At 38.2% G+C, this 9,226-nt stretch overlaps 1 pseudogene; it reads left to right on the top strand.

Moving 5' to 3' along the window:
* The first annotated feature begins 653 nt into the window (after positions 1-653).
* LOC124989208 (ankyrin repeat and LEM domain-containing protein 2-like) lies at positions 654-2,339 on the top strand (annotated as a pseudogene).
* The last annotated feature ends 6,887 nt before the right edge of the window (positions 2,340-9,226 follow it).

The following is a 9,226-nucleotide window of genomic DNA, read 5'->3' as shown; positions in this document are numbered from 1 at the left end:
GGATCTACATTAAAAAGGAAGAATGATAGAGAAGGAATAAGTAAAGGAAAAATAAAATCTAAATTTATCTCACTTTTAATTGGCTTAATGTAAAGCTATTCATTTAAAACAATAACAGCAACCATTCATTGTGTGATTAGGTTTATGGGCATACATAATGAAAAAAGACAATTTTTAAGGGAAAGGAGAGAAAAATTGAGACTACCCTCGTTCAAAGTACATACTAGCCATGAAGTTCTACAGAGTTATACGAATGTGAATTTGATAATTTGTAAATGTTTACTGAAAATTATAGGTAACCACTAAATATTTTTTATGACAAAATATTTTTAAAGAAATATAATTAAAATGCCAAGAGATGAGTGGAAATGGAATCATGTAAAATGCTCTATTAAGACTAGAAAATCTGGAAACATGTAGAAACCAAGTGGGATAGGGAAACAAAGAATAAAAGCAATGGATAGAAAATGGTTACAAATGTGAACCCAACAATATCAATAATCACTAGAAATGTGAATATCTGAATAAATAAAAGCTAGAAAGTGTCAGAGTAGATTAAAAACAAGACCTAATTTTGCTGTATATACAGAACCAATTTTAAATACAAATACACAGTTAAGTAAAGGAGATGTAGGAAGATACATCATGCTAGCATGATGGGATCACTTCATTTAATTTCAGACAAAGAAGACTTCAAAGGAAGAAAAATTATCAAAGATATAAAGAAGCATTACATAATGATAAATAAATCAATTTCCAAGAAGACACGTACTAGTGCGTTGGCTGGTGTGACGGCTGGAGAAGCGGTTGTGGCCCCCAGCGCAGGTGATGTGACAATGGATGCTGTGTTGCCTCGGTTAAAACTCCTGAGTCCAGACGACCTCAGAGAAGAAGTCGCCAGAGCTGGATTGAAATGTGGGCCCATTACATCAACCACAGGTTCATTTTTGAAAAGAAATTGGCTCAGACTCTACTGGAGAAACCCGGAGTGCTGCCTTCCTCTCTTCCTGACCTCAGGGACTGCAGCACTCAACCAGGACACACTGAGGACTCTGTCCTCTGCTGGAGGAAACCCGACTCCGCAGGCCAGTTTTTCTAAAGACAGAGATTTTGATTACAGTGTGGGCTTGAATCCCCAAGAGGAGGAAGGGGTGGCATCCAAGGAACACCCAGAGAGCCTCAGTGCCTCCCTCAGGATTGACGCCCACTAGGCTAGAGTGACACCCTCTAAGGAGACATCCCTGTATTATGGAGTGTGCTCGGTGTACGAGGAATGCACAGTGAGAAATGAAAAGATCCATGTTTATGAAGATAAAAAGGAGGCATTGCAAGCTGTCAAAATGATAAAAAGGGTCCCAATTTAAAGTTTTTCCAACCAGGGAAGATGCTGAGAAATTTGCTAGAGGAATTTGTGACTATTTCTCTTCTCCAAGCACAGCCTGGTCACCGCTGTCCCCTGCGTGGGCAGCAGCGCTCTTCAGCAGTGGTGGGCTGAAAGATGGTCTGTGCTTATCAAGGAGTGAGCCAACAATTACAAAACCCCCACACAGGACCTCACTGCCAAGTTGCGGAAAACTGTGGAGAAGGGGGAGGAGGACACCTTTTCTGAAATCACCTGGAACACCCTCTGGTATCTGATCGGCTCAGGGAACAACGCCACCATTGTGCAGGAAGGGTGTAGGTACAATGTCATGCATGTTGCTGCCAAAGAGAATCAGGCTTCTGTCTTCCAGTTGATGCTGGAGACTCTAGAAAACCCTGAGTTCATGCGGCTTATGTACCCAGACAATGACCAGAGCATGCTACAGAAGCACATCCATTAAATCATGGACCTGTATCTGAACACCCCAAAGTGGGCTATGACACACCTTTGCACTTTGCTTGTAAGTTTGGGATGTGGATGTGGTCAATGTAGTTTCTTCACACCCTTTGATTGTGAAAAACACAAGGAATAAATATGGAAAAACGCTTGAAGATGTGATTTGTGAACGAAGCAAAAATAAGCCTGTGGAACTGAAAGAGCAAATCAGAGTGTACCTAAAGGGTCACTACTATGTGCCACTTCTGAGAGCAGAAGATACTTCCTCTCTGGTCATTCGGGAGCTGTGGTCCTCAGACCAGAGAGTCGAGGCTCACACGCCAGCTGCTGTGGAGGTGACCCCAGAGAACCTGTGCTGACCCTGAGAGCCTTTGCAGGGCCCCTGTGTCCATCCAAGGCAGAAGATTTTCGGTGGCTCTGGAAAACTCTACCTCCAGAGAAAGCAGGTTTCTTCTATAGTGTTATTAATAAGGGGAAATATCTAAAATCAGCAATCTCAGCTTCCATCATAGTAAACTAAAAAGATGAGAAGAAGGAGGAGGAAGAGGAGGGAGAAGAGAAATAATTACATTCAAATTAATGAAAGAAAATAATGAAAATTATAACAGAAATCGATGACATTTAAAAAAATAAATTAATAGACAAAAGAAAAAGATAAAAAATCTTTAAGGGTTGGGGATATAGCTCAGTTGGTAGAGTGCACAAAGCCCTGGGTTCAATCCCCAGCACCAAAAAAGAAAAAAAAAAACCAACTTTAAAAGATAAATTAGTAAATACCAAGACAGGCTAACCAAAAATAACAGAAAAAAAAATTTTAAAGGAAGATGATACGAATTACTAATAGTAGAGGAAGATGAGGAATTATTCATACAGATCCCAAGGATATTAAAAGTATAATAAAGGAATACTATGAATGACCAACTCCATGTCCACAAATTTGATAAGTTTAGGAAGTGGACCAATTTCTTGAAAGACACAACATACCCAAATGCATACAAAAGACATGGAACATCTGTGTATAACTATATCTATTATAAGGAAATTAAATCAATACTAAATAACTGTCCAAAAAGCATGCAGCAATCCTAGATGGTTTTACCTTGACTTCTACTAAAAATTTAAGAAAAAAAAATAGTACAAATTCTCTAGTCAAAATTCTTTTCTTTTCTAGAAAATAGAAGCAGAGGGAACACTTTTAACTTGTTTTATGAAACCTGCATTATACTAATACCAAAATTCGACAAACACATTACAAGAAAAGGAATATTACAGAACAATATTTCTCATGAATATAGATGCAAAATTTTATGACAAAATATTAGCAAATTTAATCCCATAATGCATAAAAAGAATTGCACCGAACAAGTGAATAATATTTAGTTCAGGAAAATAAAGCTTTCCAACATTTGAAAATCCATTAATGTAATCCATTACATCAACAAGTTAATGAAGACAAATTATTTGCTCATACGTAAATATAAAAAATGTATTATACAAAATCCAGTGCTTGTTCATTTTGAAAAGAAAATTCAGCAAATTATTATTAGAGAAGGACTTAATTTTGTAATAAATAGCTTGAGAATAATCCATACACCTAGCATTGTACTTAATGGTAGAAAAATAGATTATTTCCTCCTAACATAGAAAAGTAAAGGTGTGCCTTCACCACTCCTATTTAACATTGTACTGCAAGGTCTAGATAATACAATTATACAAGTTAAGGAAATGAAATGTATACATGTTGACAAGAAAGAAAGAAAACTGGCCCTGTTTACTTGTGAATATTATTTAGTGAAAAAAGGTAATGGGCTATCAGATCATGAAAAGACAGGGAGGAGATTTAAATGTCTTTTGCTAAGTACAAAAATATCAATCCAAAAAGATTATGTGCTGTATAATACCAGTTATATACTCTGGAAAGGACAACTATAGAAATAGTGAATAGTGAATAGTGATCCAAGGGCTGCAGTAAGGAAGAGGGGTTAACAAGTGGAGCACATGGGATTTTTACTGAAACTATTCTGTATGAAACTTCGAATGCTGAATTCATGATGCATTTGTCCAAACTATAAAACATATACAATGTGAACAATGAACCCTAATGTAAACTGTGGACTTTAGTTAAAAATATTGTATCAGTGTTGGTTCATCAACTGTGACAAAGATGATTAGCTTTCAATCTTTTTATATTATAGGAGGTGATTCTAGTCGCTTCTTTTCTTCCTCCCCGCATCCTGCTTAAACTCAAGCAAAATTCCTAGGCTAGTATTATGGTTTGGATATGTAGTGTCCCTCGATAAGCTCGTGTGACAGTCCGTATAGGAAAGTTCAGAGGGGAAATGATTAGATTATGAGAGTTGCAACCTATTCAGTGGATTAATACATTTTGTGAAATAATTTCTAATGGAAATCTCTGACCTTTGTGACGTTTTTGGTTTTACATGTTTTCTCCTACTAAAGAGGAGATTGTGAATGGAACCTCTGAAAACATAAGCCCCAAATAAACTTCTCCTCCTTCAAGTTATTTTTGTCAAGCATTTTTGTCACAGTGACAAAAAGCTGTCTAACAGAGCAGGAATGCCATGTCGTGGTTTCATGGTTTCTTTTGCAGCTGCTCATCCCTCACATTTCAAGTTTCCAATTGGGTCTCCTTAGTAAGGAGACTCTTCACTTCTCTGCATCACTCATGATGCTGGGTGTCATTGCTATAGTTTAAGAATTATTAGCAACATAAGTTAAGACTATGGTACTTACTGCTGGGGAAATCCCTGCACTAAATGATGTTTTTGGGGTTTTGCCCAGTTTCTCTCTTCATATTAAAGAGAGTGGATTATCTTCCTGTATCTTGTCCAGTCTCTGGGACTGTCAACCAGGCCTTGCTGTGAATATCAGACAAACTGTTCTGATACTCATGACAAAGTCTGATTGTTCTTCTATTAAACATAATCAATCTCACACAACGTTAGGATCAGACAAGGCCACCCTGTGACTATGATGGATCAAGATAAAACAACATTACTGTAATAATGTCTGAACACGGATGGAACATAAACATTGTCTAAGTTACACAAATGATTATGCATTTTCCTATTCTTGTTATCAGAAGTGACTGTTTCTTCCTACCAACTATAGCTTTTGCCTTAGTCTAGTCTACCTTTCTTTCTGGTAAAATTTATCAATATATCCAACATTAGAGTTAGCACCACTTTTTGACAATATTTAATCCAGGGCCAAACCTGGCTTCTCTAACAAAGACATACTGAACTGTTACCTGAGGGTCTGTTTTCACAAAAAGGGTTACTGAAATATTTTGTCCAGCAGTCTCATATTTATATGGTTCTTCTCTATGGTCGATTGAAGAACAGGAAGTTAAAAACTAATTTTAAATTAGAAGGTAGATCTGTCACCACTTAAGGAGCCAGGCTCAAAACTGACACTATCGAATTAAGAAAAACAAATGTGTGCCAAAGATTTGATTATAAGTTTAAAGGGAGAAAACTTTGGGCAAAAATAAACATATAAATAATAAATAGGATAAAAAAACAGACCTGCATTGGTTTATATTTGTGACTTATGGTTGCAGAGATTTGTAGATATTTTCTGTTGCCTTGATTTCAAAGTTCCTCATTAATATCCTATGCAAACATACTAGGAAAAACCTTCATCTTTTCCTTAAAAGCTTGTCAAATTTCTCATGTTGGGACACAGTCTTACAATTTTCATAATCTCCAGTCAGGCCTAGAAGAAAAGTGAATTTATTATTGTGTTTAGAATGAACATACACACACACACACACACACACACACACACACACACATTATTAACAGCAGAAAAGACAGGATTCTATTGAATTATTTTAGTTACCTAGGATGCATCTGTTATACATGCTGGTAGGAAGAGGAACCTCGAAGTAAAACATTATTTTGTTGTTTTCCGTTACCAATAATTATATGTGATTGTGATGAGTGCAGATGAGAGAAAACAGAGACTAGGTAATTTCCAAGTGATATTTTTCCTTAAATAGAGTCTATTTTGTTGAGAGCCTTGATATCGCTTCAGTTTTACTGCTTCTTTGACATTTTAGGTTAGGTTTACAAAGTTTAACACTTTCCTTAATGACCCCAGGTAACAACTAGCCTAGGTCATATACCTCAGTGAAAGCCTGGATGCCAATTATTTTAAATAAGTACTAAGATTTTGCAAGTTGTATTTGAAACTTAAAGATCATTTATTTAAATATAAATGAAATAAAATAACTGCAGTATATAAGCAGAGAATATAGTATGTCCTGCTTCAATTATATTAGGTTGATATAGTTAGTCACCTATTAAACTATTTGAAATACATTTCTGTAAATGAACTGTCAGACTCCTCTGTACCCTGGTATGTCAGTATTACTCTACAGTTCATGCCGTAGTACTTATACCTTTCCCTCCTGTTCTCCAGCAACTCAGTTACCATCTCAGGCCCAGACTCCTTTTCTGCCAGTAGGATCTCAATGAGCAGGTAATATCCCTGAGGCTTCGCCCATTCAGGATGAGAGTGCCTTAGTTTCTCCTGCCTTAGTTAAACTTTCTTTTCTTACACAAATCTCACCTAACTACTCTCATCTTTCAAAATGCAAAGGTCCATTCTCAAAAACCCCTACTTGACAGGTCTGAGATAATTCCTATAATATAGAATGTGATCACAAGCTTACCACACAATAAATTGGAAAGAAGTCAAATTTCAATTCCATTGCAAATGGCTTTGCCTCTGGCGTTTGATAGGAAGGTCCTCTTTATGTAAATCATTTCCAGCTTTAATATTAACTAGCTTTGTAACAGTGTAACAGTGCAGTCACATATAAAAATGCAGCCTTAAATTTTTGAGATAGGCGAAGGGAAAGAATATACATTATGAGATGCTATGTAAATGACTATAAAAGATTTTAAATTTTACATTAAATAATTATAAATTTTAATAATTATGGAGATTTTTCAGTTTTTATGTTTGCATTTTGCAGTGACTTTAAACAACAAACACTGGGTTTACAAAAGGCAAATGACTCACTGCTAGATTTTCACTGTTTAAGAGAATTTTGAAGAAATGCACTATGAATAGAGTTTGCAAATTCATCCCAAAATATTTACTGAATTTCCAGTTCTCCAAATAGCAAACTAGGATATGCTGACTCTGTTTACATCCTATAGCTCTCTCTGATAAATGTTGCATGTTGCTGGTATCTCTAACTTCCTTGGGTCTCCAGTGTCTCTTCCGCTTAATCCCTACAGTTTTATGCATTGCTCATTGGTATTCCAAAACCGCAACACACTTCCTGACATTCTAAAATTTCCTCTGATGTTTCAGTGGAAGTTACAATTACCATACATTGTGCTTTCTGCCTGCTTGTCAAACGAGTGTCATGTGGATAATGTCAAAGTCTGCATCTGGTATGAGCTGTGCCTGCTCTTGCTTGATTCACAGATGTGGCAGCCTCTAAGTACCAAGCTTCCTGTTCCTATTTCTCTAAGTAGTCTTGATGGCCTAGGGCTCTTTTCTCAATTGATTCTTCTCTGCAATACTTTTGAAACAAATTTGCATTTCCTCATCTCAGAGCCTGTGATGGCTGTAGACTTTCCAATTTATGAGATGCCCTTGAGAACTCCTTTCTATCATCCAAGTGCAAAGCATTTGCCTTCTTTTTAATGGTGCTGAAATCCAGATCTTTTTTAGTTTAAACTTTTTGTACTCTTCCTTTTCTGGTCAAGCTACAAATTTTCCAAATTTTGATGCTCTGTTCCACTTTGCTTCTCAATCTCATAGGTTAAAATCAGTCAGTAATACCGATGCTATGACCTAAATGCTGTGCTGCCTTGAAATTCCCTTCACCAGATAAACTAGCCCATCATCATTAAGCTCAGACTCCCAAAGTCTCCCACAAAAGCATGGACAAAATGCTTCCAAAGAAATTTTTTTTTTTTTTGCCAATATATAACGTGTTCCTTTTAATCTAATTTTCAAAGGAATTCTCATTTCCTTTAGAAACCTCATCATCATAGACTTTACCATACACATTTATATCAGTATTCTGATCTGAGCCTTCACTAATATCACCTATTAAGTTCTGCTTAGAGTATTTGGACTTTTTCTAGTTTGGTTTTCCAGACATTCTGAACTCCTTCCTTAAATAAATTCCAAAGGCTTTCCCACATCAGTAGGTATGTAGTAATGGCAAAGACAGTTCCACTTCTTGATACTAATTTTCTGTGTCGATCAGCTCTCTGTAACTATTAATAAATGCCTGAGATAATCAACTTATAAAGATGTCTATTTTGTCCAACAGTTTAGAGACTTTGGTCCATGATTAGTTGGGCCTATTTCTGGGGACTTGTGGTGAGGCTACATATTATGTCAGGAGTACATTGCAGAGCAAAACATTCACCTCATGGCCATGAAGTGAAAGAAAAGAACTGGTGCTAAGTCCCAACTCTTAAAAGATTCCACCACTATCAATAACACATCCCTGGGAACTAACACATTGGTCTTAGGGGAGTATTTAAGATCCATACCACAGTACACTTATAATTTATGGATCAAAGAGCAATTCTCAAAAGAAATTCAAAGACACGAATTAAACTGACCTAATAGGAAATGATACCGAAATCTGTGGAAAACAGCTAAAAGAGCATATAAAATACTAAATGTGGATCCAAGATGGCGAACTAGAGGGGGAATGCATCTCCTGTCACTCCAGAACCCAGGATTCAAGAAGGGGAGGCATTGAGAGACTCGGACTAAAATAGAGCCACGGGGCGAGTCTCCCCCACCGGGTGAAGCTTGGCCTGGGCAGCAGGCACGGATAGGGGTGGCTTATCAGAGCAGGGCAGGGCAGCTAGAGTCTTCCCCAGATAGTGCTGCACACTCTGGCGGTGGCCTCCTTCCACACGGCCAGTTTCTCAGAGCAGGCCCCCCAGTGAGACCCTTTCTGCACAGAACCAGCTCCAAGTGCTGGAGCCAGGGGCGAGCTCTGGCCCACAGGCAGCTTCAGAGACCAGGACAGAGCAGCCAGGGACTTCCCCAAGAAGCCCTGCTCCCTCTGGCGGCAGGCTCCTTTCACGGCTAGCTTCTCGGAGCAGACTGCCCAGTGAGAGCCTTTCTACACAGAGCCAGTCACAAGTCCCGGAGCCAGCAGAGAGCTCCAGCCCGCAGACAGCCTCTGGGACCAGGGCAGGGCAGCCAGAGACTTCTCCAAGCAGCCCTGCTTCCTCCAGCGACAGGTTCTTTCCACGGGGTGATCCAAGATGGTGGACTAGAGGGTGAATGTATCTCCTATCACTCCAGAACTCAGGATTCAAGAAGGGGAGGCATTGAGAGACTTGGACTAAAATAGAGCCACGGGGTGAGTCTCCCCCACTGGGTGAAGCT

This window comes from Sciurus carolinensis, chromosome 7 (assembly GCF_902686445.1).
Source record: "Sciurus carolinensis chromosome 7, mSciCar1.2, whole genome shotgun sequence".
Classification (NCBI taxonomy): Eukaryota; Metazoa; Chordata; class Mammalia; order Rodentia; family Sciuridae; genus Sciurus; species Sciurus carolinensis.
Note: the sequence above shows the minus strand (reverse complement) of the source record. Positions and strands in the feature narration are given on the sequence as shown.